At 42.3% G+C, this 18,406-nt stretch overlaps 1 long non-coding RNA gene across 6 annotated transcripts; it reads left to right on the top strand.

Moving 5' to 3' along the window:
• The first annotated feature begins 8,716 nt into the window (after positions 1-8,716).
• Positions 8,717-17,347, top strand: LOC105294265. Of its 6 annotated transcripts, none has more exons than XR_002781148.1 (4): positions 8,717-8,829; positions 9,462-9,725; positions 10,274-12,592; positions 14,549-17,347. It is a non-coding gene; the product is annotated as an uncharacterized LOC105294265 (long non-coding RNA). The 6 variants fall into 6 exon arrangements; XR_002781149.1 differs by having other exon boundaries at positions 9,506-9,725; XR_002781147.1 differs by having other exon boundaries at positions 9,539-9,725.
• Positions 17,348-18,406: the final 1,059 nt, after the last annotated feature.

The following is an 18,406-nucleotide window of genomic DNA, read 5'->3' on the forward strand; positions in this document are numbered from 1 at the left end:
AGTCGAAGGGTATAGACATTTTAAATATGAAGAGATACTGCTAAATTGCCTTCCCACCAACAACATATGAGAATTCCCATTTCACCCATTTCCAACCACACTGGATACTGTCAACCTTTTAATTGTTGTAAGGCGACTGTAAGTATGAATAAAGGCAAGGTAATTCATTTATGGAGAGAAATCCAATAGTAGCAGGCACTGGGTAAGACAATGTCAGCACAATAGAAAACGATCAAATGCTTCTTAAGAAGTTCCTGCCTACTTACAAAGACCTAACAGATTAGAGCCAAATATATCTGAAGGGCTTGGGGAAAGGCTTTCCTTTTGAAGGATGAAGCAAAGTTCACCATTGAGGAAAACAAGAAAAGCATTCCAGGCAGGTAAACAGCGTGGAGAAAGGCATGGGAGTGTGAATGAATGTGCTTGGCAGTGGTACATGGTGAGAGTGAAGTGGACAGATGTGGGAAATAAGGCTGTCAGGTAGATCAGAACCCACAGAGAAGGGTTTCCAGGGAGGGGTCATATAATCAGAACTATTTCTTAGAAAGATAATTCTGGATGCCATGTGGAGAATCCTCTGAGACCCAAAGTATCTGTTACAGCCGGGAAAGAGAGGTTGGAGTTACTGCAAATGTTTCCTTGAAAATACCTCAAAACAACATAGAAACTGTGGTTTGTCCACACTGAGCGTACTCTGTGTGGTTTAGGTCATGATACCTTAATTCAGCAAGAGTTTATTGAAATCTTACTATGTGTTCAGCAGGGCTAGATGCCGAAAAGACCCCAAAAGCCAAAGAAATAACCCCTATTTTTTCAATGCTTACCAGTAAAGCACTTTTTATACATTGTCTAATCTTTACAATAGTCCTGAAATATCGCAAATGAGAAAACTGAGGTTTCCAAAGTTTTTACCTGGCCAGAAGAAGCAGAAACAGAATGACAACTTGGGGCTGGTTCAGTCCAAAGCCCCATGTGTGTTCACTCACTCACTCTCTGACTCTTCTCCCTCCTTCCTTCTCCTTCTTCCCTCCTTCCCTATTCTTGGCTACATTTTTATCTTTAGTTCAAGTTATACATATAAATAATTCTAAAAACCACATATTTACAGAAGAACTTCACATAATTTTATATGTTAAAGTTTATTAGTAACAGAGACTAGAAATAAGTAATTTAAATAAGGTAAAAATGTATTTTTCCTTTATATAAAAGAAATCTAGGGGAGAGCAGTCTAGGATTGAATTGCTGTTTTCATATTCATCAGGGAAACAGTGTCCTAACTTTTTGTTCTGTGCTTTTGTTTTCATCCTCAAGTTTTTTGTTTTCCATTCTTCGTGTTTAATTTTCATCTTCCAGTTTTCTTCAAGGTCCACAGTAACGGAGGAAACTCCAGCCATCACATCAAGTATTAGGCCAAGGAAATAGGAGAAAAAAATGATTTCAGGGGGAAAAATATGTCAACTGTTTTCTCTTTAAAGCAGTTTCATTGAAACCCTACTCATAAATTTCATTGGCTGCTTCTTGGCCAGAATTTAGTTAAATGGACACATCTAATTCCAAAAGAAGCTGAAAATTGTAATCTTTTAGCTGACGGCCCACTAAAAAAAAATTGGGTTTGTTGCTAAGGGAAAAAAAGTAGAATATTTATTGAGTGGGAAATTTGTACTTTGTATCATAGCTTACAAACACACACACAGCGAGAGAGAGAGAGAGACAGAGAGAGAGAGACAGAGAGAGAGAGAGCGAGCGAGCGAGCGAGCAAGCGAGAGACACTCTTAGGTAGCAGCTACTTACCTTGATCCACAATACCCACAATTTCTGCTCCCCAGAACCAAACATTTTCAACACTTGTAGCTATTTCTTATGGAGATTCACCAATATAGTTCTAAGTAACATGCCAGTGTTTCCTAATTTTTCAGTTTTAATTAGTATCTATTGTCTACTATGAAAAATGTCTTTTAACATACACACATAATCTCAAAATGGTTTCATTTTTCAGTAAATATTGTTTATAGAATTGTGATTATAACCTGAGCTTTGTAATGTACTGTTTATATTTTCCTCTGGTGATAACTTTCAGTTATATATTGATGCTTAACTAACGACTTCCAAATTTAATTTCTTCAAACAACAATAAGAATTTGTTTTGCTCATTAATCTGTAGTTTAGATAGAGCTCAGTGGGGAAGGCTTTTCTCTGCTCCACACAGCTTCAGCTGTGATGGCTCAATAGGAGACTTGATGATCCACTGTCACGATGGCTCATGTAGCTGACAAGTTGCTACAGGCTGTCAGCTGATGACCTTGGTTCTTCTCTCCAGGCTTCTTGGGCTTCCTCATGATATGGTGGCTGGATTCCAAGGGAAGTGTCCCTAGTAAATAAGAGAGAAATGTATTCATGATCTGGCCTCAGAAGTCACACAGCATTTTTTCTATATCCTGTTAGTCAAATAATTCACAAAGGGTCATGAAGTTCAAGGGAAGTGGGCATGCACTCCTCCTTTTGATAGGGAAGTGACAAAGTTTTAGAAGAGCATATGGGATGGGAAATATTATCGTGGTCATCTTTAGAGAATAAATACATTGTGTATTCCCCGCAGTCTATTCAGGCTACAGTAACAAACTACCGTAGAATACATGGTTTACAAACAACGGGAATTTATTTCTCACACTTCTGGAGACTGGGAAGTCCAAGATCAAAGTCTAGTGAAAACCTACTTCCTAGTTCATAGATGGCTGTGTTCTCCTTGTAGCTTCACCTGGATGGCGTTAGAGGGAACTCTCTGGGGCCTCTTTTATAAGGTACTAATCCCATAGGACTCAGCACTTACAGCCTAATCACCTCCCAAAGGCCCCACCTACGAATACTCTCACATGGAGGGTTAGGTTTCAGTATATGAATTTTGGGGTGGGGAGACACAAACATTCAATTTATAGCTTGCTGGAACAATTTTTTATTTTCATGGAGCTTCTCATTTGATAGTTTTCTTGTCACTCTTACTACTAATTCTACTAATTCATTCCCAGACTATCCAATAAAGTTGTTAATTTCTTCTCAGTATCTTTAAACACAGTGGGTAATTGCTTCCTCTCACTCTTTTTTGAGGCATCTTTGCTAGAGCCTCAGTTCTCTTCTCCGATCTAGAATGGTTGTTTTTCGTACCTTCTGAACAGCTCCACTTCCAAGTTCTCTCCTCCCCATCATTCTGGGAATTCTAAACACTTGCTTTTGCATTAAATCTCATATTCTGGATCCAGTGCTTCCAATTTTTGCTTTATTCTCTTGTTTTGGTAAAGCACATAATTCAGAAGGCCCCTGAGAAGGGGTGTGCACTGGAATGAATGGTGACCCCCAAACGTATGTCTACATCCTAAGCCTTCAGAATCTGAAAATTTCCTTATTTGGAAAAAGGGTCTTTGTAGATATAATTCAGTTACAGATCTCAAGATGAGAGCACCCTTGATTATCCAGGTTGGCCCTAAATCCAATGAGTGTCCTTACAAGAGGCAGAAATGGAGAAGACAGAAACTGAGAAGGCCATGTGAAGACAGAGGCAGAGACTGGAGTGATAGAGCCACAAGGAATGCTGACAGCCATGAGAAGCTAGAAGAGACAGAAAGAAGGATTGATTCTCCCTTAGAGCCTCCAGAGGGAGTATTGCCCTATTGATACATTGATTTCAGACTTCTGGCCTCCCAAACTGTAAGAGAATGTATTTCCATTGTTTTAAAGCCACAAGCCTTGTGGTAATTTGTTATGTCAGCTCCAGGAAACTAGTTACAGGGTGCATGGGTATAAACAGCATTTTTGAAAAATGTTAATTATTTGCACATTCTTGATTTATAGTTTGGCTGGGTATAGAATTCTAGTTGCGAAATAATGATATTTTTATATTTATCTTTCCCCATACGTTTATAAGTTGGCATTTTTCTGTAAATAAGAGTTTTTCCATCCTATCTTTTTATGTATTTTTTTTACTATCAGTTTATATTGCTCCATGTGATATAATCAATTCCTATTATTATTCAATATGTTGCTCAAATTATCCCAAATTTTAAGCAGTGAGAACCCCTCCAAAAAGTCTTTTATGTCTCTTTGATGTGTTTCCATCAATTGTTTAGTACAGAGCTCACCATATAACTTCTCTGCCCCATTTCTGGAACCAATTGTTTTTCCAAAGAGAACTGATTCATTTACGGGGGAATAGTCTTCAGAAGCTAAGATCTAATGCCATTATAATGCCATTTCTATTTATTACCCTTCATATATGACCTTTTTTTCATCTCCCTGGAATCTTTTAGGAACTTCTTCCTATCTCTTCTCAGTGTTCTGAAATTTCATGAGTGTTTGTTTTTCTATTTATTGTTGTTTTGTTGATCTATAAACTCATGGCCTTGGGTTCTAGAAAATTGTCTTCAGTTATTTCTTGATGATTTCTGCCTCCTCTGTTTTGCCTATTCTTTTTTTCTAGAACTCCTAGTATTTGAATGTTGGATTTTTTCTTCTTTTGGCCACATCTTCAAATATAAGACATTATTATATACCAATTGCATATAACAAGGCTCAAGGAAATAATAACTTTCTGGTTACTGAGAGTCTAAACCGCATAATGTAGAGCAGTGATCCCCAACCTTTTTGGCACCAGGAACCAGTGCTCCTATGAGAACCTAATGCCTGATGATCTGAAGTGGAGCTGAGGTGGTGATGCTAGCACTGGAGAGCGGCTGCAAATACAGATGAAGCTTTGCTTGCTTGCCCCACCCTCACCTCCTGCTGTGTGGCCGCCGTTCCTAACAGACTGGTACCAGTCCATGGCCTGGGGATTGAGGACCCCTGATGTAGAAGACTTGGGAACAGCCTATATCTCACTGAAGCAATAGTGGGATGTAAGAAATAGGGTGTAATGGAAAAAGCAGTGGATTGGAAGGCAGAAAAATAAATTCCAGCCTCAGTTCTGCCACTTACTAGTGGTTTATTTGCAAAGTGGTTGCTAACAATTCCTTCCATCCATCTAAACATTTGTCACTCCCTTTAAGGAGAAATGAAATCTATTTCCCTTCTCTTTGAATCTGAGTTATGACTTGCTTTGACCAATGGAATGCAGAAGAAATGGCACAGTTCCACTGTGACACTGTGACACTGTTCCACTTTCACTCTTGAAAACTACCCTACTGGAGAGGCCCTTTTGGATCTTCCAGCCTCATTTGTGTCTTCCTAGCCAACACTAAATAGACCAGAGAAGAGCTGACCTAGTGAACCGTCCCCTTTGCAGAATCGTGAACAAACAAATGATGGTTGTTTTAAGCTTCTAAGATTTGAAGGTGGTTTATTTCTAGTAATAGGTAACTGAAACAGATTATTTGGATGTGGAGTGTTGCTGTAACAAAAACCTAAAATACGTGACACTGACTTTACTGCCAAGCAGTCATAACAGAGAGAAGACTATTCGTGGAGGTTGGAAGGGCAATGAGAAAAGGCAACCTAGGTTGTATACTGGAAGAATGTCTAACAGTACTGTTGCCTGTGGTAACGTGTATAGTGGAAAATATGCCTAATGAATTTGTGGATCTAGACAAGGGGATTTCCAGGCAGAATGTTGAAATGCCACTGGTCTTCTTTCAGCTGCTTATGATAAAGTATACAAGAAAAAAAATGCCCTAAAGAAAGGTCTCGTTTACAAGCAGAATTCTAGCCAGTGGAAGATTTGCAAAGTAAGATATGGCCTCAGGGTAAAGATCAAACCCTGTGGCTACAAAACCTTTTTTTTTTTTTTTTTAAATTTTTAAGATTCCAGAGAGATTCAATGTGTTACTTTGAAGATAATCTCAGGACTTCTAAGAATCTTACCTGCATTGTTCCACTGCAACCTGACATGTACAAAGTAGAGAGAGAGGTCTGTTTTCAGAAAGAATAATGAATGTGAATTTTAGAGTATGGAGTAAACCTTACTAAGATTTATAGAAAATGCATAGTTTTTGAGAAAATTGGATATAAATTTTAGAGCATGAAGTGAACGTTAAGATTTATAGACAATCTACATAGTTTTAAAAAGACTTGTATTAATGAAAGAACTGCCATCTTGGACACAGAAATAGTTGAAAATTAAAAGAGGTTTCTGGATCTTCAAGTCTTTACTGGCATGAAGCAGAGAGCTACTCAGCAACAAATATGGACCAGTCTTAAGAAAAAGGAAAGACTTTTCAGAGAGTAGAGCCAAGACGGCAGAAGGCAAAGAAAAAAATTGATCAGACAATGAATTAAAGGAAGAATCACCAAACTTTGGGCCATAAAAAGAGCCATTGGCAGCTTTTGTTTCTGGAAAGCCAGCTGCCATTACTACCCTGGTGTAGAGAAAGATAAGGACCTGGAGGATCAAAGCCCAAGGGAGAGAAAGATCCAGCCTGCTTTCCACCTTTATAGCAACCCCAGCTGAGGCACCAGACAAATGAAGCCACTTTTGATCCTCCAAACCCATTTAAGCTGCCCTGCCCAACATCATGTAGAACAGAGCAGAGCTGTCTCCACTGAGTCCAGTCCAAATTGCAAAATTAAAAGCAAATAAATGGTCATTTATGTTTCAGACACTAAATTTTGGTGGTAATTTGTTACACTGCAATAAGTACTTTGAGTACAAAACTTAATGTCTGGACCAGGCAAAGAGACTTTATTTGGGCTTCAGTTTCTTCATCTTGGGCAAGTTAATCTCTTAAAGCCTCTTTCTGCTCAGACATTCTATTACTGAGTGAATTCTATCATTCTCTAATTTAATGAGTACCTATAATTGCTGCCTAGGCCCTATTAGAGGTGTTGAAGTGTGGCAGGTAAGGCGTGAACAAAACAAAGCTGAGGCCTTAGAGGACAGTATGCACAACAGCACACATAATCTGAAATGTTATAGTAAACGTTCTCCCCAGCTATGGAGGGAAAGAAAGAAAAAAAGAATCTTTGCACTAAGAGATTCATAAATTCTTTTATCCTGGTGGAATTGGCCCCACATTTTAAAATTTTATTTATAAACCATGACTTCTAATAGCTTCATTTTTATAATATCAGTATAAGTTCTATAGCATGAAACAAAGTGGTTATTGTACAGATCTGTTTTGTGTGGATTTACTGGATGCCTAAGATAAGCAAAAACATTCTTTTGTATATTTGGTGGCTTTTATGTATTTCATGTGATTCGATTTAAATCTTGTCTTTGGTAGAGGGTCTATCACAGCACAATTAGGAATAAGAGGCTGTGAAACCTGCTCAGAGGAGTAGAGAAGGGAGGCTGAATCCTGCCCACCATGACTGTCCGCCTCCATTACTGTGTTCTTTCTGTCTCAAAGTGTTCACAGGAGTAGGCAGATAAACACAGTTTCTGCCTGTAAGGCTTTTGGCCTAAATTAAAAAGCCGTAAATGTAAATCAGATATTGTATCAAAAGAGTTGCTTTATTTTCTGTTTGTATTTCTGATAGAGCCTATCGGGTATCATCCAAGTGAAAGAGCTGGGTAACAATGAGCTTTGGGTCGAACGTCCTGAGACCTCGTTTGTGGCCTGGACTTTGCAGCTAACTGGCGTGACAGCAAATGTCTTTTTGCCTTGCTATCATCACTTTTTTGATTCCCAGGAGTGAAATGACATTCAGCTGGAAAGTAAAAATGAACGTTAAGATAGATGGGAGATTAAAACACAGAAGCATCAACACGAGGAGAAGGAGCTGCATGAAGTGAGTGTGAACAGAGGGAATTCAAAGGCGTAGTGAGAAGCCTTTGGATTGTTAGCAAATCCAGCTAGTTTGAAGTTGGAATACAGTTCTTGCGCAGGCACAGACAAAAACACGTTTGCTTTCTTGTTGCCACTGTGGTTTGTGGAAGCAAAGCAGGGAAGAAAAGTGAGAAACTGAGGAAAACTATGATAGGAAGCTGGCTGAGCGGCTACGAAAAAAAAATGCAGTTGTGAAAGAAGGAAAAGAGGAAACTTCTTTGTTGGAACTCGAGATTCAAAGCCACTGGCCACTCCCAGCCCGGGAAGCCATGCCATGAGGATGCCTAGAGCTGCCCGACGGGCAGGGTGCTGAGTCAGGTCCCCCAAGGCTGGGAGAGAAGCTGAGCAGAGCTCTCTTCAGGGAAGGACGTCGGAGGGGCGAGAGGAGAGTGGGATCTCGGTTCCTGGCTTCTGCCTCCCCTCACCCCTCCCCCAGTTCTGGCTCCAGTTTGCCTGCGCGCTGGGAGGCCCAGTCTCTGCAGGGCTGGAGCCGAGGATCGCCTTCCCTGGGCTCCTCCCGGGAACTGCTGGCCGGAGGCTAAGCTAACATGTTTGCAGACGGTAATGAGCTGGATGCCAACGGCTCCAGTTCAGGGGACACGACTTATGTTTCTTGGAACAATCCTTCCTTTTATTGCATTGACGCCAAAAAAAAAAAAAAAAAAAGTGACTTAACCAAGCTCAAAGTCTACCAAAATCTTACTAATTTATTCATCTAAACCGGGACTGAGAACGCCACGTGGCACTCAAGAAGTAAAATGAGGAAGGGAGGCAGACACGAAGCCGATAATGGGCCTCGAGGAAGCCTCGGGGGCGCCTTAACGGAGGGCAGAGCCGTGGGCGCGGGTCCCGCACCCCAAGGACTCGGGGAACATTTCAGGGCGAGACCGGCCCTACCAGCGGGCGGGCCAGGGAGGGTGAGTCACCCTGACTCGGGATGGGAGTCGGCAGGGTGAGGGGGAGGCGGGGCGGGGCGGGCCTCGCCCGCGCAGTGAGGATGTGGCGGCATAAAAGCCCCACCCAGGCCTGCCGGCTCCGCTCGGCATCTGGGGAAGCTTGCAGCTCTCTGCACCCGGCCCAGGTAAGCTGGGCGCGCCCTGCCCGCCAGCCCGCTATGGCCCCGGGCCGCTGCGCTAGCGGGGCGCGGAGAGCCCGAGGAGTCGGCCTTGCAAAGGGAAGCTCGGGCGACGGGGGCCGGGGGGCTGTTCGGGGTAGGGGGCTCCGGGCACAGTCCGCACAGGGGTTCTGCGGAGAGGGGGCACAGTGGTGAGGTGGTTCCGGACAGGAGTGAGGGGGGGCCCGGGTGTGCCCCGGCGTTGGGGGTGCGGGGCAGAGGGACGAGGTCGGGTATCCCTCCGGAGTGCTCTCAGGAATCCCGGCGAGGCAGCGCAGGGGAGGGGAGCGAAGGGAGGCCCCGCATTCCAGACGCGGGCTGCTGTGTGTGAGGCGTGGGGGCGATAGGGTGTGGCCGCCCTGGGAGCCGCCCTGGCGGAGCAGTAATCCCGGGCATTTACGTCCACGTTTAACAAAAGCTTTACGGTTATCTAGAAAGTAATCCTCCATCTGTTCCAAGTTACTTTACTTGAAACTAATGCGTATTTGTGGAACTTGAACCGACTAGCTGCAGGGAAGCGGTAGGGGGTGGGAGTTTTAGTAGCAACCTCCCTCTCCAATAAAACAAAACAAAACCTCAGCTCATTCTTCTTTGTGTAGATTATCTTGTAAGAGAGCAGTTAATGATTTCTGTGTATCTGGAGAGTTTCCTACTTGGTTGACCACTTTTGCATCAGGAAGGAAGTGTCCTCCGTGGTTCTGTGGGTCGGATTGCCTCTGACTGTTACTCGAGATGATGCGTCAGTGACTCAGTCCAAGGGTACAGAAAAGGGTGTGGCCCCTGGGCCTCTCCATGCAGCTCTGTGAAGTGGATCTCAGCCCTAGTGTGAGAGTGCTGGATTCCATCAATTGGCTGTGGAGAAGGTAGGAGGTGGGCATTATTCTCCTTATCTATGAAAGTGGCCTAAAAACGTCCATTTTTCACCTCCATTCACATAGGTTTATTATTGAAAATTTCAAAAGCATTCATTCAAAAATAAATATGTAAAGCACAGTGAAAACATTAAATGTCAAACAAATGTAGAGAGTCATTTTTGTGTTAAGATCTGCCATTTTAAAGCTATGTGTATTCTGGAAAAGAGCTGTGGCCTTAGGGGTGCTCTAAGGTCTGGAGTCCAGGAATCTGGGCCCCTGAGCTCAGATGCTGCCTAAAAGTGTGCTGTTGTGCCTGTCTGGAACTTGGCGATTTGACATGTAGAATGCACTTTCTCACTGAAACAATGTTGTAGGAAGTGGTTAAGTTCCCAGGCTAGCCCAGAAACCCCTTCTTGACTCGCATTGTTTTCTAAGGACTGATTACATACCTAATTTGGGGGGTAGGGGTCATGGAAAAGTGGAAGGGTGAGGGAAGATATGTGGGTAGGAAGAATAAATCACTGAAATATTTTTCTGGAACTTGTTTTTGTTTTAAGGTCCCGGATTAAATTATTTTAATTGGAAAATTATGTCTTTGCCCCCTCTCCACTTTTCTCTGACTTCGTACTGCCTCTTTGAAGACCTTTCTTGACGTTGGACAAAAGCTAGCCAGGCTTATCCAGTTCTGCTGTATTGTCCTTCTTCCCATTTCAGTGTACTCAGTAGAGACAAGCAAGTTGAATCAATATTCATTAATTAATATTCAATATTAGGAATGGTTGGTGGTCCGAATATTTTCAGCAACCCAGATGAGCTGTGTTATTTAAAAAACAAGAAAACCTTGTTAAACAGATCTGTAATTTATAGAATTTGAGGCTATGGAATCAAGGAGCCACATAATTTAATACTCAGACAATGTGAAGAAAGATTTTAGATGAGGCCAGGTTCAGAGAGACGACCTTGAAATGGTGGCCTCTGTGGCCAGTGGTGTTACGACTTCCAGCTTAGCATTTTCTTCCCTTCTAAGTCCATCTGTCCTATAAAAGCTTTAAGGGTTTCTCCAAAAGTATCCAACTCATGCAGTGGAAGGGTGTGATCATCAATGTGCCTTTTTTAAAAAATTGGGGGTTTATGATTTGGAGACAGCCTGGATTTTATAATTCCCCACAGTGCCAAGTGGCCTGCCTGGGATAGATGCCCAGGAAATATTGCTGACTCACTGGCTTTGATCAGGAGCTTGGTCTTGGCTCGGCATCTCAATATTTAATATCCTGTGTCTGAACTATTGAAGTACTGTATTGATTGACATTAGGCTGGCAGTTGTGGCCATTAGTTTCTTGACTAATTTCTGATTTAAGTACTTTTTCTGGCAAGGTAGATCTCTTTCTGTAATTGCTATTGATTTTGAGGGCTGTAGGCTCTTACTGCACCATTGGGCCTACACTCTGGCACTAACACATTGTCGTGGGCCTTTGTTCTCTCTCTTTGCTTGTGCAGGGGCTCTGGGCTTGCTGAGCCATTTTTCACTAATTGAGGGTAGGTGTGCTGGGCTGCTTTACACAGTCATTCATTCCACAATATTAAGCACCTACTGTGTTCTACTCATAGGCACTGGGGATACAGCACTGAAAAGACAAAAAATAGACAAAATAATGGAATTGTATAGTCAGTAATTGGATTTTGAATGTTATATATTTTTCAAATTAGTGTTACTTTCCACACTTGGTTAGAGCTCCTTTCCCCTTCATCCAGCTGTTCCAGAGGCCTGAGCATCCTATTTAACCTCTTTTAGGGAAACTGTTGTTTAAAGTTATTGTGACTTAACCTGCCTTCCAGATTTGATTGTGAGAATTAGATAGAAATAGAATGCTCTTTTTTTTTTTTTTTTTTTTTTGGACGAGAGTATTCACCCCCCTCATTTTCCCTGGTGCCACACCCTATTCTAGTTTTAGGCAACATCAGAGGAAATTCCAGTCCTTTAAAAAAATTCTTTCCGCCCATTCACTCTCTGGTATATTTTTCCTTCTCCTGTTGCCAGGGGCAGTCCCTATCTACTTTGTTGGGGAGCAGGTCAGCAGTAGGGGTCAGGAGATGCCCCAGGTTTGTTCTTCTGGGTGGTTCCCCTGAGATTACCTAAAAGTCTCCCTTTTAGGATACACCTTGAAGCTTTCGAACCATCTGAGCTCAGTCTTGTCAGAGAAGTCAATAACATCCAAGTAGTCTAATCCCAGGCTTCGTGGAAAGTTCTGACTTACTGGAGTGGCTGTGACTGGAATCCTTGCCCTTTGTCTCCCTGCCACACCCAGTCTACACACTCCCAGCTCAGAGGAAATCAGAGTCCCAAGGCCGCTTGTCAGTCTTTCCTCCCCACCTCCTTCCTTGTCTTTCCTGTCATAGGAAATGTAGGCTTCACTTCCAGGCTGTCCAGTGGACAGTGTTGGGACCCAAGTACAGAGATGGGGTGCCAGGTTGGGGTTCATATCCTAATGAGAAAGAGGTTTCTCTGAACTGATCTTGCCAGGCTTTGCAAAGGTTTGCTCAGAAGTTGGGAATTGAAGTCTCCAGATCTGAATGTGTGGAGCTGGAACTGCATTTGAGATGTTCTGTCTGAGGGAGAGAAAGAAAACTGAGGAAGGAGTGTGCATTGGAAAAGAAGAGGGGGGAAAGAATATGGGGAAACTCGGTTTGTGTAAACCATCCACAAACATGACTGAACGCCTAGTGTGGACTAGGCTCAGACCAATGAGGAAACAGGAATGAATAGAAATGCTGTGGGCAGAAGGAATGGAAGACCAGCTGTATTACACTCAACCCTGATGTTTCACAGACACCACGAACTACAGCAGCACAGAGCAAGGAGAGGTGCAGGAGAAAAGGTAACAGTATTTTTTGTGTCCTGAAGTCTCATGAAGATGTTAGCTGATCAAGATTGAATTCATAGTGAAGGGGACTTGGAGAACCTGGGCCAGGGGCGGGGGGTAGCAGGACAGTGCTGAGAGTGTTTGGAGAACAATTATCAGTCCAATCTGACTTTGGTGCTGGGTGTGTGTGCCGGTACGTGTGCACACAGGTTTATAGGAGTTATTTATAGAATAGTAAGTAAGGTCTAGAGTGTGAAAGATCTTGAATGCTGAGTTTAGACTTTTTTTTTTTCTGTTGGCAGCAGGGCCCCGCTGGAAATATGATATGTGGGGCCATAAAACACTGAAATTGAGTTGTAGATGTAGAGGCCTTCATTTCCCACCCCTCAAAGTGCTTGGTGCCAACTGACATCATTCTTCCTGCTGGTTTCGTTCTGCCCACTCCAACCCCATATCAGGAGACTAACAGAGAAGCTCTAAGAGTAAGAGGCTGCAACATGTCTGTAGGTGGCAAACAAATATTGATTCAGATCAGGCAGCAAAAGAGGCAAGCCTGAGCAAGCCATGTTGTGTCCATCCAGCTCAGTATGGTCAAGGTTGCTGGACAGAATTCCAGGATTTCTGGAGAATGACTTGGCCATGTGACTCAGGCATTAATCAAGACCATGAAACCAAGGAGAAAAGTGTGTGCTTTGGGGAAGATTCTGTTAAATAAGAACCTTTGGGGCGGGGTGGGGAGGCGGGGAGGCGGGGAGGTGGTGAGGTGGAGAGTGGACTGTAGTGGAAACTCCCCACACTCCTGTACTTATGCCTTTTCCCCCTTGGTTTCTCCCAGTCTGGTCCTTTAAACCCAGGATTTTGCACAGTAAGGGCTTTAGAGGGGAAGCTCAACACTCCACACTCCCACCCCACCCATTTTTTGGTTTAAAAATCCTCATTTGTATCATCCAGTCAGTCCCTGATTGATTCATCATGGTTGCTAGGGCTGTGTTTTGTGGTGATGCATCAACACTCCACGTTAAAACTATAAAGTGGGTGTGTCCACAAAACTGCTGGATTGTACTTAGATTCTACTGTGCAGACCAGCCCTGTTGCAACATGTTTTTGTTTGTTTGTGCAAATTAATGTTTGGGCTTTCTGGAGCTGATTTAATTCATTTCAGTAGAGCTTGTTTTTACTATTTAAAGTGTTGACTTTTAGGTTTACTTTTTTTGTTTCAACCTGTTTGTAAACTTTTTTTACTTTTGTGGGGAGAAGTTAAAGCTCTTTCACTGGTACTATTTTTGTTGTAACTATGTGTTCAAAGTGACACAAAATATGAAAATCTATAGGGTTTTTTTAAAAGGACAGACCCTTAACTTCTCTTTAAGACAGTCAAGCTAACTGTAAATTACTTTTCAAGTTTTTCATGAATGTTTTCCATTCTAAGAGCTTTCTTAGCCAGTTAACAGTCTCATTTATTAATATTTTCAAGGCCAGAGGAGACTGCTCTGTTCCCTATATTAGGGTGGAGCTGAGTCAGTGCGTGTTCCCACCCCGGTGGTGAATTATTTAAAACCAGTTTGAAGTGGGTGTGGCTCTTTCACTAAGTTTCTCTGTACCTCTGTTTTCTTTAAGGAAAAACTTTCCCTGGTACATGACCATTTTAATGATCTTGTCTAGTAACCCAACCCTTCTCTGGGAATGGAAGGTACTGATGCAGAGGTACTCATCAACAGATTGAATTTTCTGATTTTTTTTTTTCTTTTTTGCAAGTTGAAACCAGTTGGAGAGCTGGGTGAGGTTGGAAAGTGTTGGAAAGAGTGATGTAGACTGCCATTTTCATGTTCTGTAGAGCAGTCTGCCAGAAAAAAAGGGTGGTTGTTCTGCTTTTAATGCATTTATGAATTTCACATTGTGACAAGGAGTCAGTGGGAATGGAATTGTCTCGTGGCGCATAGACTTTTCTTTTATTCTCATTCAAAACAATAGGCACACTAAGGTGGAGCTATTGTTTTCAGTGAGAAGACTGCTCCAGAGCAAATGCGGTGGTGAACAAATGCTGTGAGTTTTGGGAACAAATCACTGTGGCCTTCTAGCCCTCTGGTATTTCCATAGTCAAGTTTAAATCTGTGCCATTCAGAAACTTACATTTTAGCTCTCCCCCCTCCCCCCTCAAAGGCGCCACTGTAGACATGGCTTATTTTAAGCCTGTCCTGTTCTGCTGCCACCCAGGGACATTCTCCGCCATCCCATCTCCCCAGGCTTTCCAACATGTTTCTCTGGCTGGAGTCTTTCAGGGTGATTGCCCTTCTCAAACGAGCCATTACCTCACCTGTTAATCTCTCAGCTGACCTCACTCCTGTTGTTTTTGTCTTTTTCTTGGTGTTTTAATTCCTTCGAATGGAGAACCTCTGTGGTAAAATTGGAAAGGGCAAGGATCCAAGAGTCAGAGGACCCAGATTCTGGCTCGGTCTTGCTACTCGTTAGGGATGATCTGGGCTCATCTCTTGGTGTCTCACTGGGGCCAGACCGGGAGAGAGCTGGAAGGTCCTGCAGGGTGGAGTCTGCATATCATAGTTTTGTTTGTGTGTCTCTCATAGCCCTTAATGCAGGGCGGGCAAGTGTGTGCTTGTTATAGAGGTTTGTTGATAGATTACTTGAATGTTACCAGTGTTTGTAACCTACAGTAGCACTGCCAAGACTTTTTTTTTCCACTCTCAAGGGTAGTAGCACACTGACACTTTCTCATTAATCAAATTTACTATATTAAGCTAATGTTTAAACAAATATGTATGACAAAGCCAACTATTTCTTCTAGAGACTAATCATTCACTAAGAAATGACTTTGTTTTGCCAGAGGATTGGACGTTGTAAAGAAATGGGGCCATGGTTTATTTCTAAGGTGAAAATGTGTTTGCCGTTAAGCTTCATGAAATAGGAAATATATGGATACAAAAGACATGCGTGGAGTAATGGCAAGTTTCATGGACATTGCTTTGTGGTTATTGACATTTTTGCTTTTTCTGCAGAATTATTATAAATATAAATGTTAATGATGCAAAATAGCAACTCGCTGTTTAGCGCCTAGAGTGTGCAAAGACTTAAATCTGTGGGTAAGCTGAGACTTTACGAGGAGACAAGCACGGTAAAACTTCCTGTTGCAATGACTTGGACTTAAGCATTTGCCATTTGAATACTTGGTACATGGCAGGAACTCAGTACACATTTGCTCAATGCATGAATCTAGTGGCATCAGAAAGTGCTTCTGGCATTGAATGGTGGAAGAGCGCGCTGTGGGATGGGGGCTGGAGCAGATGCCAGAGTCATGGTGACTTGAGGCAGGGTTTCTGTAACTAGAAGAGTTGAGGGTAAGGAGTTGGGAGAGGAAACCCGAATCATTGTGCTGTAGATTAAAGGAGTACGGTGTGTTCGGGGAGGAGCAAGTAACAATTTGGCCCGAGTCCCCTTTCCCTGGGGAGTAGATAGAGGGTGCTGAGGCTGGGTTCCCATACCGATCTTTGAGGGGCAGACTGAGCTAGAATAAGAACGCCTCTGAAGGATGGATTGTGAACAAGATCAAATAGAAGAATTTAATCGATAGTGGCATGTAGGACTGATTTGATAAAAGAATAGCACAGCTGTCAACCATAAAACAGAAAGGAAGATTTATGGGGCTTTTAAAAACCCCTATTTTCTGTCTCTCCTCACTGGTTGTGGCTATGGAGAAGAATTAACCTGAGTGGAGAGTGTATATCAGATTGTCTTTGATTTGTACAGTACGGAGGGTTCCATGTGGGACACGGTTAGGCAGTTGCCTGCAAAGCCAGTGCTCAGAGCTGGAAAGGCAACTTGAAAGAACTACACAGTAAAAACTTACTCTGCCTCTGTGGTTGAGATTTCCTAAGAATCAGAATTAGTGTGATATTTAATAAATAACTGGAATTTAATCCACACATCTTTACAAGTGGAAATAATTCTGTTCGAAACTCTGACTTATTGGTCCTGTTTTTATTTCTTAGCTGTTTACAGTGGGGACTAGAATTCTGCAAGGCAGGTGACTACAGTTTACCCCTCATGGCAGATCTAGTCCAGTTGTGACCGTGCCCCGGGGGTGATAGTCAAGCCCGGACTCAGGTGGTTCAGTGTCCTAGAGGATTCATCTCTGCTCTGGTGTTCCTCAGGCTAAAGGATGCTGACGAGACTCTTTGGAATGTTTCTTGGCCCAACTTGAAAATAGAGATTACTTGAGTAGACGCACAAACTTGTCTCTCTTAACAGGACATCGCAAACTTAGTCTTTAAGTGACGTGGCCACTTCACAGGTTTTTGGACTAGGATTGAATCATGGCACCGTGGGATTCTCTAGACCAGTTCTTCTAGTAGAAACAGAATGTGAGCGGCATATGCAACTGTAAGGTTTTTAGTAGCCACATTAGAAAAAATAAAATAAAAGAAATAGGTAAAATTGAATTTAAATAGTTTTTGATTTAATCCAATATATCCAATACGTCATAAATACATAATTAAATAAAAAATTACTGAGAGATTTTACATTCTTTTTCTCATACTAACTCTTCAAAATCTGGTTTGTACTTTACATTTACAGCACATCTCAGTTTGGACTAGATGGTTTTCAAATCTCAGTTTGGACTAGATGGTTTTCAGCCACGTGTTGCTGGTGGCAGTCCAGCTACAGAGCAAGAATGTAAAAAAAAAAAAAAAAACTTTTTTAGGGCAGCATTAGGTTCACGGAAAAATTGAGCGGACAGTACAGAGAGTTCCCATATATCCCCGGTGCCACATATGTACAACCTCCCCCATTAACAATATCCCCCACCAACGTGGTAGATTTGTTACACTTGGTGAATCTACATTGATTGACACATCACTATCAGTCAGTCTGTAGTTCACATTAGGGTTGACTCTTGGTGTTATACTGCGGGTTTTGACAGATGCACAATGATGTGTATTCACCATTACAGTATCGTATGCAAGTTTCATGGCTTTAGAAATCCTCTGTGTTCCACCTGTTTATCCCTTTCTCCTTCCCCTCTAATCCCTGACAGCTACTGAGACCTTTTTACTATCTCCATAGTGTTTTGCCTTTTCCAGAATGTCATGTAGTTGGAATCATACAGTATGTAGACTTTTCAGACTGTCTTCTCTCACTTAGGAATGCATTTAAGGTTTCTTCATGTCTGTTCATGGCTTGATAGCCCATTTCTTTTTTAGTGATGAATATTATTTAGTTATCTGTATGTACTACGGTTTATAGAGGAAGACTTTTTGCAAATCAGGATGATACCCCAGTAGTGGGACATATTTGAAGGCGGGGGGAGGTCTGCGAGTCGTGAGAGTGGGGGGAATTAGAATAGCTGTGATTTTCTTTTTGTTGTGCTTAAAAAGCCTCTGTGAGCATCAAGAAGAGAGAAGAGGAATCTAGGAGAGAGCTCAGGATGAAAATCTTATGGAAATATATCCATAATCACAAATAAAGGCCAATCTTCTGCTCTTATAGTCCCCCTCCTACACTTCACACAGAGCCTGGAATCTGCTTAGTCTAAAGCCATCCGAAAAGTTAGCAAGTGTCTGTCAAATAATCCCGCCAAATCAGTTTTATGAAAATATTTAGACTAAGCAAACTTTTGGAGGAGAATAGAAAGCTGAATTTGTAAGGGCACAATTTCTTTGATCAAAGACTATTAAGCAGAAGAGACCAAAGCAGGAGTTGCCGCAATTTCAATGTCATTCCAACTCTGTTTCGGAATTCAGCTCTGTGGTCTCCTTTATTTTGGGGATGCTGCTGCTGAATGACCTGCCTTGTCTTTGTTGAGATCATTTTAATGCC

This window comes from Pteropus vampyrus, unplaced genomic scaffold (assembly GCF_000151845.1).
Source record: "Pteropus vampyrus isolate Shadow unplaced genomic scaffold, Pvam_2.0 Scaffold85, whole genome shotgun sequence".
Classification (NCBI taxonomy): domain Eukaryota; kingdom Metazoa; phylum Chordata; class Mammalia; order Chiroptera; family Pteropodidae; genus Pteropus; species Pteropus vampyrus.